Here is a 13,691-nt window from a genome sequence, read left to right on the forward strand (position 1 = left end):
AAGATTTTATTGGGTCTGAAAAAAAAATCAAATAGTTTTTTTGTTCTTAGATGTATTTCTTGAGCCAATATGACTTAGAAATATAATAAAATATATCTCTGGATTCTTATGATGCTAAGTTATATTTGTGAAAATATCCATAAATAAGGGGAAAAAAAAGGAAAGGTAAAACCACTTAATTCAATAATACATGTGCTTGAATTTTAGTGTTTTGAAACTTCTCTATTCCTAACCACTGGTTTTCAGCCTAATTTTATGTTGTATGGCAGCTTGGTTTCTATTACAAAGTGAAGGTTAAAAAGAAGGGAGCAGTCTCTTCAACTATGTGTGGCCATGGTTGGCTCCCATTGTAGGAACTGAGCTATATTCTGTCAGTTGTTAATGGGTATTTCTATTGCCTGATTTCAAATATCGTCTCAATGATAAAGAGTGATGTAGATGAATCACATGGATTTTGCATGTTGTTTCTTCAGAGAAGTGACATGTTCCTGTAATTGTGTGTCTTTTTTTTTTTTAATATGGAAAATGGGTAAAAAACGAAAACAGAAAGGATCCTTTGTTTAAATGACAAATGTATTGACGGTTCATAACAGTGAATGTATTCTACCTGATTAAGCACTGGATGGAGCTTGCAGAAACAGGCTCTGACACAGGGACTGAAACTGGAAGCTGACAATGTCCCCTTCCTGTGATGGTCTTGAAGACCAGGATGAAGACTCACTCTCACTTTTTTTCTTTTTTCTCTTCCAATGCTTCTTGATCTGTTTTTTTTTTTTAATTATTATTATTGTTGTTGTTATTATTATTATTATTATTTTGCAGTAGAATTTCTCAACCTATGGAGAATGTAACTGATTTATAACTGCCTTGTGCTGAAGATGCTCTCAAGAGAGGCCATAAGATATGATTTGAAATGTCCTTAGATAGAGGAGAAAATCTGAGCATGTATCCTCCATATCCTGGTTGAGGAGATTAATCACAAAGGGGTTAAAAAGAGAGATAAACAGTTAGACAAAAAGAGAAAATAATACCTCTTCTTTATTTATATATTTACTTATTTTAAGGAGAAATGACAGCAACAACTATGCTCAGAAAATGATCCCTAAGATCATAATGAACCTTTCTGTAGGCAAGGCTTTGGATGGGCTTTTAGGTAGGCCTTCTTTCTTCATGCTAGATAGCTCCCTCTCCAGAGAGTAGGCTGTTTTGAATCTCATTCTGAGATGCCTAATACTTCCCTGGCGTTATTCTGAGAGTCTGGTCACCTAATACAGGGTTGTGAATGTGGCTTGGACAAAAAATTAGATTTATGATCCTTCATTATTGCAGCTCATAAATCATTTTGTGGCTCTAGCTCAAAAAGACTGTTTTTTCCTTTATACCTGGTGGTTCTCTGAGCTGGATGTTATTTAAGAGGAGCAGCATGGGATACCCTCTAAGAAATAATTTCAATCAAAGTGGTATTTGAGAGGAATGAAGAAGTCTCATAGTATTTTATCTCCTGTAATTAAGGTATATGTTTGCTCAGATTAAGTCCAAAATATCTAGGAAGACGAAATTTCTTGCAGCTGCTGTCTGCAGTTCTGAATTTTCATTGTAAGTTTGAGCCTTTTTACTGATGACCCTAAATTTTTGTTAGCAATTATCTCCATTTTGATCAGATAGAGTATAACAATCACTGAATAATCAGAATGCCAGTAGCTGAAGGCGTACTGATTTGCTGTGGTTGTTATACTCCTTTTCAGCATTTGGTTGGAAAACTGTGAATGGAAAGTTCCATTATTTCTGCACTATTTGCATTAGATGAAAAACTCATTTTTTACCTTTTCTATCTTTTTATCCCATTAAACTCCCAAATACCCAAAAATATTTAATAAGACTAATAGGTAGATCCATATATTTATCTGTAGCTATTTGCCCTGATGTCCTTGAAGAATATGTGATGATTTTTACAATTATTTTTTTCTGATGATGTACTCCTCTTCTTCTACAGTGCCCTGCTATTTCTTCCAGTGAACGTCTAGTGCTCTACACAGCATCCAGGAGAATTTGCAGGTAAGAATCCATACATCCTGAAACAAAGCAGGAAAAAAAATTTTGCACCACATTAATTCTATTCCCACTTTACAAAAATAATGATCTTGCTCTTACTCAGAATAGATTGGCCTTACAGAAGCAACATAGCTATCATTATGTGTGTGTGTACATCCCTGAAGGATTCATAATCATTTCCATTTGTTGATTGGATGGCATCCATTTGGTTAATCATCATTCAAGTGTAGGGAGACCATGTAGCATGTGAAAGCTGTACTTGAGACGGCAAAACTGCCAAAAACATCCAAGTATGTAACCTGACTATCCAGTTATATTAACAAATGATGATGGTTAGAGTTTGAGATGGTGGAAAAATGAAATGTAGTCCCAATATTTAACTAGCAATACTTTCTAAAATGAACTACACTCCTCTATTTGTGTCCCAGTTCATTTTTTTTCCTGTTACTTCTCTTACCAGTCTCAGCTTTTGTGCCATTGAATGGTTGTACTGTTGTGCCTCATTTCCATAGATAAACATTGGTACCACCATAAAGTGTACTTCATTTCTCCTCTTTCTGAAACAAATTCTATTTGTGGGTTTATTTCACCATCTCTGGAACATGATCTAATGTTCATCACATTTGAAATAAATAAAGCTTGGTTTAACATTATCTGCAGATCATACCTTGGCAAAAAAATTAGCTTGTGGAAAAAACAACAAACTGTTCACCCTACCAAGAAAATGGCAATACTGATGGCTTTTAATATCACAGTCACCAGTATGATTCTCATTGTCCACTTGCTTGAAAGGAAGGCAATAGATAAACTTTTGTTAAAACAGATATATTTATAGTCTTCCTGTTTGCACAAAAAGTTCTAAAATTTGACCTCAATATGGCCTAAAGGCTTTAATCCAGGAAATGAAATGTCCGTATGCATATATTTTTAGACTTCGTCATTTTAAGCTGAACTGCAGGATGGTTTTGCTCACAATTTTTGAGTGCTTAAGGTCAGCAACACTGCAGTGACTGATAAAATAATGGGTTTTTCTAATCAACAAAATATAAAAATACAGTTGAACCTACGAGTTGTTCACATTCATACTGATAGGAGAAGAGGTAATGGCTTTAAGTTGCACCAGGAGAGCTCAGGTTGGATATTAGGAAAAATTTCTAAAAATCAGAAAGAGTGACCATGCATTGGAACAGGCTGCCCAGGGAGGTCATCGGGACACTGTCCCTGGAGGTATTCAAGAAATGTGCAAATGTGGCACTGCGGGACATGGTTAGTGGGCATGTTGAGGATGAGCTGGTGGTTGGACTAGATGATCTTGGAGGTCCTTTCCAACCTTAATGATTCTGTGATTCTCCAGCGTCTAGACTATATAAACAGAGGTCAGAGAAGGCAACAGCAACAACTGTGAGGAAGTCTGCAGGCAATCAAGGCAGCTGGTTTAAAAAAAATAGTATCAAAAATAATGATTGGCAATTTTTGCTAGGTCATGGGATGTTTGCTTGTGACTGAGAGTGATCTCTTTAGACGATGCTGCTAGTTAGGTAATCTGAATTTAGTACTATTTTGGTCTTGTGAGTGAACACATGCATTTGAAATTGCAACATCGTGGAGATCCTGTTGTCATTAAGTGATGTGCAGCATAATCAGCAGATTTGTATTCTGCAGTAGATCTTTGTCTTGACATGTTATACACCCTTGTGTGAGATGTAAGAGGCACAAATCACAAGCCTCCTTCTACACGAGCTGTACACTGCTGTAGGAGATATAACCAAGGAAATGAGCCATGGAAATAGGAAAAGGATCAATCAGATCTTCTCAGAGGTCATGCAGAGGCAAAAGTCTGAACCCCAAACTGCAGTCAAGGAGGAAGAGGCAGAACACCCTGTGTTTATCAGAGTGGGAAATGGAGACTGGCATGGTGGTGAAGGCTGGAAGATGAGAACTTCAGGTCTCAGGAGAAGAGTTCCTGCTCCACCTGCAGATCTGTAGCTGCAGAATATATTACTGCCCTTGGATGACGGACTGGGATGCTCTGTCTAAGAAAGCACCCCAATCTGCTGAGCCTGAGTCTACTCAGCACTGGTGAGACACATCTAAAGTGCAGGGTCACGTTCCACAGTACCCTAGAGAAATGGACATGCTAGAGTCCAGGAAATGTTAAGAGAGATGATTAGGGATTGAAGTATCTGACACATGAGGAGAGGCTGAGAAAGGTGATTTCTTTGTCCTTGAGAAAGCTTGAGAGGGAATTATCACTGTGGATACCTGATGGGAGGATGTAAAGAAGACAGAACCAGACTCCTCTGTGCTGAAAAAGAGACAATGGGCACAAATGGAAATACAGAAAAAAACATTAAGAAAGAAATTTCTTTTTTCCTGTGAGACTGGTTGAACTCAGGATCATAATGCCCAGGGAGGCTGTAGAGTCTCCATTACTGAGACCAGACTGGTCATAGCCCCAAGCAACTTACTCTAGCTGACTGTGCTTCGGGCTGGATAGTTAGACTAGATGAGCTCCAGAAGCCTCTTCCAACCTCAGCTATACTACGAGTTCCAGATCTTGAAAATGACATTGGTAATGGCACTGATTTTGGATTTTTTGTTCCTTTTTATTTATGTTTATGGTTGGATAATTTAGGATAGCTCATAGTTAGCTAGTGGAAGTTCTTAATGACCTACATATGCAGATAAGAATTTTCTAGGGGAGATTCTTTATATTTTCTCTTGAAGAAGGTGATAAAACACTTCCTCAATATATCACCTGTCCAATGTGTTCAATAAAACTGTCAGGAAAATTGGGTATTGACAAATGGGAAACGGAGGTAAGAATGCTTCTGAACCTCATGGAGTAATGAGGAGTAGGAATTCTGTTTTTTTTAAAGTTTTCTCTAAATCAAAATTTGGGCCAGATATGTGGGATGCGGACAGGAGAGTAGCTTCAGAATGATCCGTGTTACTGTGTCATGGAGAAGCCCTGGCTACCAAATGCAAAGTATCTGCTTTCTTCCAGTACTGTGAATTCTGTAGGATTTCAAAAAAGCCTTCAAAATCCTCAATTTGGGTGGGATATTTTTCTGAGAAAGAAATTCTAACATAACAATATGATTAGAAGAATATTTAATAATTCTGATTCCCAGTACTATGGTACTGTCCCACCACAAGTTTATTTTTATTTTGTACACAATGGGCTACAGTTTGGTTCAAATACTTTATACCAACATTTATCTTGGATCAACTGATGCATCTGAACAACAGGGCAGTTTTATGAGGCAAACGTATTTTGTCTGTTTCCAGCTGACTATATTGCTCTGTTTCTTTGCAGAATATTTTATCATGAAATATGAAATTATGTTGCCTACTGATATTGACAGATGTTGTAAGAAAGAATCTGTGAACAGACAAGTTACAGGCACATGACAGTTATAGGGAAGAAACTGTGACAGTGTTAGGGGTCTAATTTATTCAGTTAATAAGGTAGAGGTGAAAGAAAAATGCTCCAAATAAGTATTCCTATACTGTATATAAAGCATGTTTCAAAATACTTATACTAGAAACAGACCTATCCTTGATGAGCTCCAGATGATTCCACTGATGTTAATACAAAGAAAAAAACTAGCATCTTCCCTCTTCTGTACCCTTCCCCTGCCAGAGGTAATCCAGAGATTCTTTCACTGTTAAAGCCATTATGACTTATTTTGGAAGTAGCAAAACTGAAAATGATTCATCTCGTCTTTCCTATGATGTTTAAAAATGTATTTTGCAGTAGCTCTAAGTACAAGGCGGTTAGAAATTTTTCAGCAATGTATATAAATAAATATTGTAGGAAAAACCTTTGAAGTGGGAGATCATGAGTGAACACATCTGCTTAACAGAACTAAGAGCACAAGGGTTTGAGACCTTTCTCTTCAGCTGTACCAAACAAAACTAAAAACAAAGAGAAGCTTTGCTTTAATGTTTCACTCATTTTCATTGTTTTGTATTTTTGCACTTACACAGCAAAAGGAGTGCGTAGATAAGCTAAGATATCGTTTCTCTTAATAGCAAAACTATTCCGATTTTTATTTACTGATGCAGCATAAATATAATTTTTGATGGTAAGGCACCTTTTTTTTTTTTTTTACTAAAAAATGCCCATATGAGATGATGTTGAAGAAAAGATCTTTGATTCTTTAATATCAGTCATGAAAAAAGCTTTCAAAGGCACTGCAGTTTAAGCAGCTCAATATTAATATCCAAGAATCTGATCTCTCTTTACAAAGACTTCTCTCTTGATCAAAAGAAGGGAGCACACAAATTAAGAAGTCCTTTCCATCTTGTAATACTAGGATTCTGTGATTCACTCTATTCTTAGTGGAGCTTGAAACATTTTTCCATTATTATCCAGTCAGTAATGCTGAATAAACTTTCTTAAGCCTAATGGTCTTACCGAAATATTTTTTGAACAGACGAAAGGATAGAAAAGACAAAAAAAAAAGAAAACCCAGACCTCAGTAAAGTCTGTCTATACTGGAGAAATGAGAGATGATAACTTTTCCTTTTTCCACACAAATGTGTCTTTTGTTTGGACACTGTATAAATGCTAGACTGCTATAGGCTCTTCTCTGTTCCTGACTGCTAAGGAGCCTGTGACTAATTTTGCCCAGAGGAAGATATCTATTCCCAAATGGAAATGATCATCATCAAACATACAAGTTTCTGTGCAAGAAAATGGATGAATATTCAGTAGGTAAACAACCTACTGAATATTGTGTTGAAAGCAGAACAGTACAGAGTGTAGTAACCTGGCTTTTGGGAGTGCCACACTTAAAGAAATGAAAAGCCTAATACATGTAAGATCAGGAAAGAGCCAGTTTTACTAACCAACACAAATTTTAAACATTAAAAAGTTGTTTATTATAAAAAATAGAACAGAGTTAAAAATGAAATTGCAAACACATTCTAAGTAACCTTATTGGACTAAGGACAAGGGCATCTCAGCTGGTTTGTGAAATTGGCTGCCTTCTGCAATTTATGTTGTATTTGACATGTGTTGGAGACTGCTAGAGCTACATTTTCCTTACTGGAATCACTGATGGTGACTGCTTTAGGCAATTCTGCAGTTCGAAGTGGAATGATTGAAAATTGGAACAATTTAAGCAATTGCTCTTTTTAAAATTCTTGTGCTTGAGTGTTGAAGATCACATCCTGGCTCCTGGTTCGAGTCCCTAACTGGAACCAGATAAATAAATTTCTCAGGGGAAATGTCTCCTTTAACAACATTCCTGCCTACTAAAAATGCTTCTAATATGTTCATCCACTAACATTCTACATTTGGATTGAATGGAGGTATGAAAAGGAATGGTAAGCATTCAGAGTATCAGATTAGTTCTTAACCTCTTCAGAAAGTAATGGAGAAGAAGGTTTTGATGTAGAAGGTTATGGTAAACAGTGTTTTTAAAGGATTTCAGTGCATCTGCTTACAATAGGAAGAGAAAAAGTTCTCTTGGACAAATACATTAGAAACATTAAGAAAATATTCAAGAGACTGCAAAAGTGGACCTGATGGTGCTTGATGCACCTTACAGTATAGTGGTAGGTTGATTGCAGTTCATTTCAGTGAATTCATATTTTTTAGCTGTCACCCTGTATCAGACTTATTTTCAGTTGTGTAAAGATTTAACATGTTAATGTTATTGGCTAGCAAACAGAAAACGAAGCACTGTGAAAATGCCCAATCTAGCAAAAACATTGGCAAAGTAGCAAGAAGTGGTAAACAGAAACAAATTAGACTGGAAACAAATCTAAGAGTTATCCTAGAAAGTCTCAGATCTCAGTGAATGATAGCCTTCTACATAAAATCATATTTCTCTGAGTGTGAAAACAACAGGGAAGCTGGACTGGTGCATGTACAAAGACAATGAAGACATATAAAATAAAGACATGAAAATGAAGGAAAATGTGAAAAGGATACGTCAACAATTTTTGGAAAAGTATCTAAAGTGCTGGGAATTGGACTTTAGTGCTCTATTGGAATTGGATCTGTGATCATATCTATTTAACAAAACACTCCTAGTAAGAGTATGGAGAAATGCTGGCTTTGCACCCACGTGCAAGATACCAAAAAAAGAATTTGTCAACTTTGAATATACTGAAAATACTTCACTAGAGATAGGATTGTACATAAGAGATGTCATCCAAAATGTCAAAATTGTCATTACACAATGGCCAATATTAAAGGCCTGGTAAAAGACCAAGCCAGTGAATTAGCATCAAATTTATCATTAATAGCAGCATAATGACATGGATAATAAATTCAATATACAAGAGTTTACACTGAGAGAATCAAGAAGGGAAGCAAGTGACCTGAAATGCAGGCATAATTTTAATGTTGCACATTACATGGAAAACAATGTGGAGAAAGGAATAAAGAAAAATGCTTAACCTTTAGGCAGCAGAGCACAATACATGGGAAAATAACCTTTTTATCCTTTACAGTCATGCTATCTCAAGAAGAAAAAAGCTAAGTAACTATCACCATAAAAATTTCTAGTAAAGAGTGATCACAGTGTGACTTTAGAACACTAAGAGACTCTAAGAATTAAGATTCACAGAATCCTGTTTATTTCATTTCTATGTTTGCAACTATGCTCTTAGACCAATGATTAAATTCAGTTGCCACTGGTTTATGGACCCAGATGCAATGTAATGCCAAGAGCACCAGTAAAAAGCAACATTAGACTGGAGAAATGAGGCCAAGTGTTGTTCATCTACAATAAACTCATTTAGGAGCCAGTGGACAAATACTGACTCTTAGTAAGAAGCCCATGTACCAACAGACAAGGAAACCAAGGAAACGGAACACCTGGAGTCAAGGTGAAGGTAGACATAGATTCTCACATAGTCTGTAAAACAACAAGAACACAGAATGTCTTTAATGTTTCCGTAGTTAAAACAGATGGAAACATACGCCTACAAAAAAGTACTGATTTTGATCCTTGAAATTTTCAATGCAGCTGTCTTGAACTCATGAGAAATCTTACAAGTAGTTTGAGAGTTTTCAATGCCATAAAGTCATTCAATAGAGATTCGCTAGTGTCTACCTATGACTAAAGACATATTCTTCAGTGAAACTAGGAAGAAAAAGTTCATTTTTCAATGTTATGTCTTTTGGCAGAATACTGAAAGATATAGCTGCAGTTGAGTAGTAACTCGAACTATGGTGTAACAGCAGACTAGCACTAAGTCAGCAAAAGTGTAACATCTGAAAGCTTACAAAGAGGTGGGTGAAACCCCTTACAGCTAAGATACATTGAGTTCTAAGGGATTTAGAAAAGCCTCTATAGATTACTGAGGAAATCAGTGGAAAAATGGTTATGAATAGAATCTGATGGTTTATAGGCATGGCCAATAACTTTTCTGGATTTAGTTCAGACCTATGAATAAAGAAGATAATGTTCTCTGTATAGGGTCATGAGCCCAAAACCCAGACAATTTAAAGAAAAAAGAAACAATTACCATGATATAATTCTATAAAACTACTATCCTGCAGAATGATTGAAGTGAAAGTATAATATTCAAAGGCAAATTAGGAAAACTATTCACCTAAAACTAGCAGACCAAAGCTGTTGCTAGTAGATACCTTAATATGATCAGAAAATTCACCTGGAATAATTTTATAGTTTGGGAAAAAATCTTATCTTACTAGAAAAATACCTTAAAAAACACCAATATTGTGTATGAGTAGTTGTCATATATGCTTTTCAAACTTCTGTACTACAAGGAGAAAAGAAGTTACCCAAGATTGCCACTTACGGTGGAAAGACAGTGTAGGGTGGGACCTGGAGAGTGCAATGCATCATGAAATAATGTTATCAATACTTCATAATGACTCTGAAAGACTGAAAACCACTGGAGAACAGAGACATTCAGCCAGAGGGTCTGAGAAAGGCCCAGGAAGAGTCTTGGGTATCACTAGGCTTCATACAGGTATATAAGGAACTACTGCTTGGGCAACAACAAACGGCTCGAAGGTGTGAAGTATGTCACTCCTACTGATTATAGCACAGACATGAAACCCTTTAAAGACCATCAGTTTTTGAGAATTTTGATGATTAAATATATGCAGTGTCAATAGGCATTGCATCTTCTACATTCCGGTAAACTCTAGTCCCAACAATGTATCAAACACTTCAAAGAAGACAGAGAATGCAGTATATAAAAGGAAATAAATTAACTAATCTGGAGAAGTCTTAGTCTTAGTCTTAGGAGGAGGCAACTGGAAGTCAGTCTTTTTGTGACTGGACTGAGAGCTGAAGTTCTAACCCTGTTGTAAATAAAACATTTATCTAGATTTTCAATCATTAGACTTTTTAGGATATTCATCAACGTAAGATTATACATTAATTAGGTTTTATTTTTTAATTTTTTTTTTCATTTCCATTTGCTGAAATAAATACCATTATTCAACAGGAAGAACTGCTGATGGTGTGATGGAGGTTTCTTTTTTTACAGGGACTTGAGAAATTTTCCAGAACCTGCTCCAGGCTATTCTATTGATATTTTGAATTCCTCAGAGGCTGTAAGAAGGGATTAACTGTTGGATGATATCCACATGAGAGACCATGAACACTACAACTTGAAGGCTTTTCAGCATGATAATCTGTGGAAATGTCATCTGAAAAGCTGAGATAATGTCTGAAATTTGCCAGTGGGCAAGAATACTGTATCTGGGGATGTAAAAAAGATAGGCTTGAGCCTGATTATAAGAATTCAAGAAAGATGGAATTGAATCAGAATAGAGAGACTTGTGGCTCTTTGGCTCATGTCTCGCAGGAGATAAGCACTTGCTGACCTTCAGTCCCACAGTGCTCTTCTGCCCAGACTTTTCATGAACTTGAATGTTTGTTTCTTGACCTTGAGACCCAGCTAAGCAAAGAGGTTTAGAAATACTTGAATTGGATCTGTTGTTATGATGATCTTTTCTTGAATAATTTTTTGGCAAGCTTAGTGTAAATCTGGATGCTGTTCATGAACTGTTAGTATTGCAAGGTACTGAGGAAAAATCATTGATTCTGTGAGAAGAGCAAATGGCAATTGCTGTCAAAGGTGTGTTCTTATCTGCAGGACAAATATTTTGGTGAGCTGCATAGACAGATAATTTACAAGTCAAGAACTGCAGAATGCTATTGTGGAAAATACATTGAGTTTCTGTTCCCTCAGAGTTCTTCAGTCCATTATAGATAACTGTGCTCAGAAGACAACTAGCGTATGTAATATATTAGCTATGCTTTCTTTAGTTTTGGGCACAAAGTCCCTAGGAAAATATCAGTGTAGCTCTGCAAACAGTCAAACTAAGGCCAAATGGTTATTTCGGGAATTAGATGTAGTGGGACATCAGGATGCACATAACCACGCACTCTTGCCAATCAGTATCATTCTTGGACTTATGTGTCTAAAAGGTATATAGTACACCTGGTGATGCCTTTGCAGTGAGTGGTAGGGAATAGGTTAGTTCTTTTATGTACATTTATGTGTTCTAAGATTACGCTTAGTTTATTTTTGCAATTATGTAATATTGACTCTCGTATGGTTTGTATCCTGTAATAACTCCTAAGCTTTATTTCTGAAGAACTATTAGTTCTTCAGAACCACTACTAGTTGTTCTCTCACTTTTATTTACACAGATGATTATCTTTTTGGCAAAAGAGTACTTTGTTCATACCCTACTACTCATTGCAAGCAAAGATTTCATCTAATCCCAGTGCTGAAGTTTTTCTCTTCCAAGTTTATCTATGTATTAAGATAGCTTTTTTCCTGTCAGAAAAACAGTATCTTGAGAAGTGTTGGGCACTCTGTTACTCTTACTCTGAAAGAATAATGCACCTTGAAACTGAAAACATTGGATCTTTTTTGGATCATTTTTCCTTTGATTGGAATTTAAGGAGGCTGTACAATTTTTCTCCTTTGCATTAATGTTTCTTAAAAATAATATGAAGCAGAATAAGACCTGGAACGTTTCCTTTCCTTTTACTATGGCAAAAATGTACCAGTTACATATCAAATGACACATGAGATTTTAGTCATGGGCACTACTAACCCTGCACACTCTATTTATGGGACTTGATAAATACCTGTTCTGGGAGAATACAGAGTGTCCAAAAGTTAGAACAATTTGGGTTGAATACTATTTATTTCAACAGTTTTGTTTTTCTCAGAAAAACTTTGCATCAACTTTGAGCAGTCTGGGTCTGCTCGCAGATGTGGGAAGATCCTCCTCCTCTACAACGCCTTCAAGGCTACAATCTCTGACTTTCCTGCTTCTCTCTACCTTCAATTAAAAATATTCTCCACTGTGGTCATTTGTCCCCAGGGAAGCAGAAAGCTTCTTCTTCTTCCTGAGAGCTCTTTTTGATTCAGTGTGTATGGACAGGTTATGACAACCAGGTCTCTCCTGACCAAGCACATCCTCTTTAATACTGTGCATAATGTACTGTACATACAGCTAACTTTGGTCAAATAAACCAATGAGAAGCATTTCTCATTCAGAGGTTGATAAAGTTTATGTCTTCACCATGACATTGTGCTTACTCAGAAGTTGGTGGCCCATTTCTCAACCGATCGATAAGTAATTAAGCATCAAATAAGGCTTTGTCTTATTATTGGTAACAAGGCAGTAGATGTTCTATCTGTCTGATTCTGTATTAAGGATGTGTCAAAGCAATACTTCAGTCTCCAGAGGCTTGCCATCTTTTGTCCATGCTATGCATGTTTTCAGACTGGCAAGATTAATCAAAACATCAGGTCATGTGTACCACCACTCTAGAGATGAAAGTCAAGTGCAGAGATTCAAATTCAGTTCACCCAAATTTGGAGCAATTCATCACAAGACCAGCAGCTGGAATTCTATTAAAACACAGAAATGTCTAGGAAATATCACTGGTCCTGGGCAGAGGGTTGGAAATAATTGTCGAAATTTGAAATTGGTTAGCACTGGGAAAGTAATATTTGACTAACTGAACGCTTTACTGGTCATGCATTCAGATGATTTTTATGAGACAGTAGTCTGACTATTTTCTAAGAGATTTTGAAAGTAAATCATATTTGCTATTCAAACAAAAAATCTCTGCTTTGGCTAGGTGAAAATTTTCCACTCTCTGAAACCTTTCTAAATACACATGCACACATATTATTACATACATAAACAATTGATGGTACTGTTCTGTATTATTGTGTCTCTGTGTTCTTTAGATAAAAGAATAGAGCACTTCATTTACATTTACTTGTGAGCTCTGCATTTCCAATATCCATAGTTAGTAGCCTTAACACATTTCAACTTCCATGGAGGCCAAACGAGAAGAGGGGATTTCCACTCCCATCCTTCAGAACCTGTCTGTATTTGGATTTATTTCTAGGTATCTTTGGAAGACAGGAATACATAAGAAGCTATGTTATAGGAGAGGAATTAACTTAATGGGTAAACAAACAGCTTTGTTTTCGTATCCATTCACAACATCACATTTTTAATACCAGGACATCCAAAGCCCATCCTTGCACCCCTCCCTGAAGCCACACTGCCAAGATTTTCACTGCAGACGGTATAATAAATCCAATAACATATTTTGGGCTGCCAGAGAATTATAGCTTTCCTTTGGGAATTCTGCAGT

General features: G+C 36.4%; 1 long non-coding RNA gene across 1 annotated transcript in view; it reads right to left on the reverse strand.

Annotated features, from left to right (window-relative positions):
- Window positions 1,021-13,691, reverse strand: part of LOC110397610 — a 39,260-nt gene continuing 26,589 nt past the window's right edge. The window contains exon 4 of the long non-coding RNA XR_002437887.1: window positions 1,021-2,072. This is a non-coding gene — a long non-coding RNA (uncharacterized LOC110397610). The remainder of the gene's footprint in view (window positions 2,073-13,691) is intronic.

The sequence above is a fragment of the Numida meleagris genome, chromosome 4 (assembly GCF_002078875.1).
Source record: "Numida meleagris isolate 19003 breed g44 Domestic line chromosome 4, NumMel1.0, whole genome shotgun sequence".
Classification (NCBI taxonomy): domain Eukaryota; kingdom Metazoa; phylum Chordata; class Aves; order Galliformes; family Numididae; genus Numida; species Numida meleagris.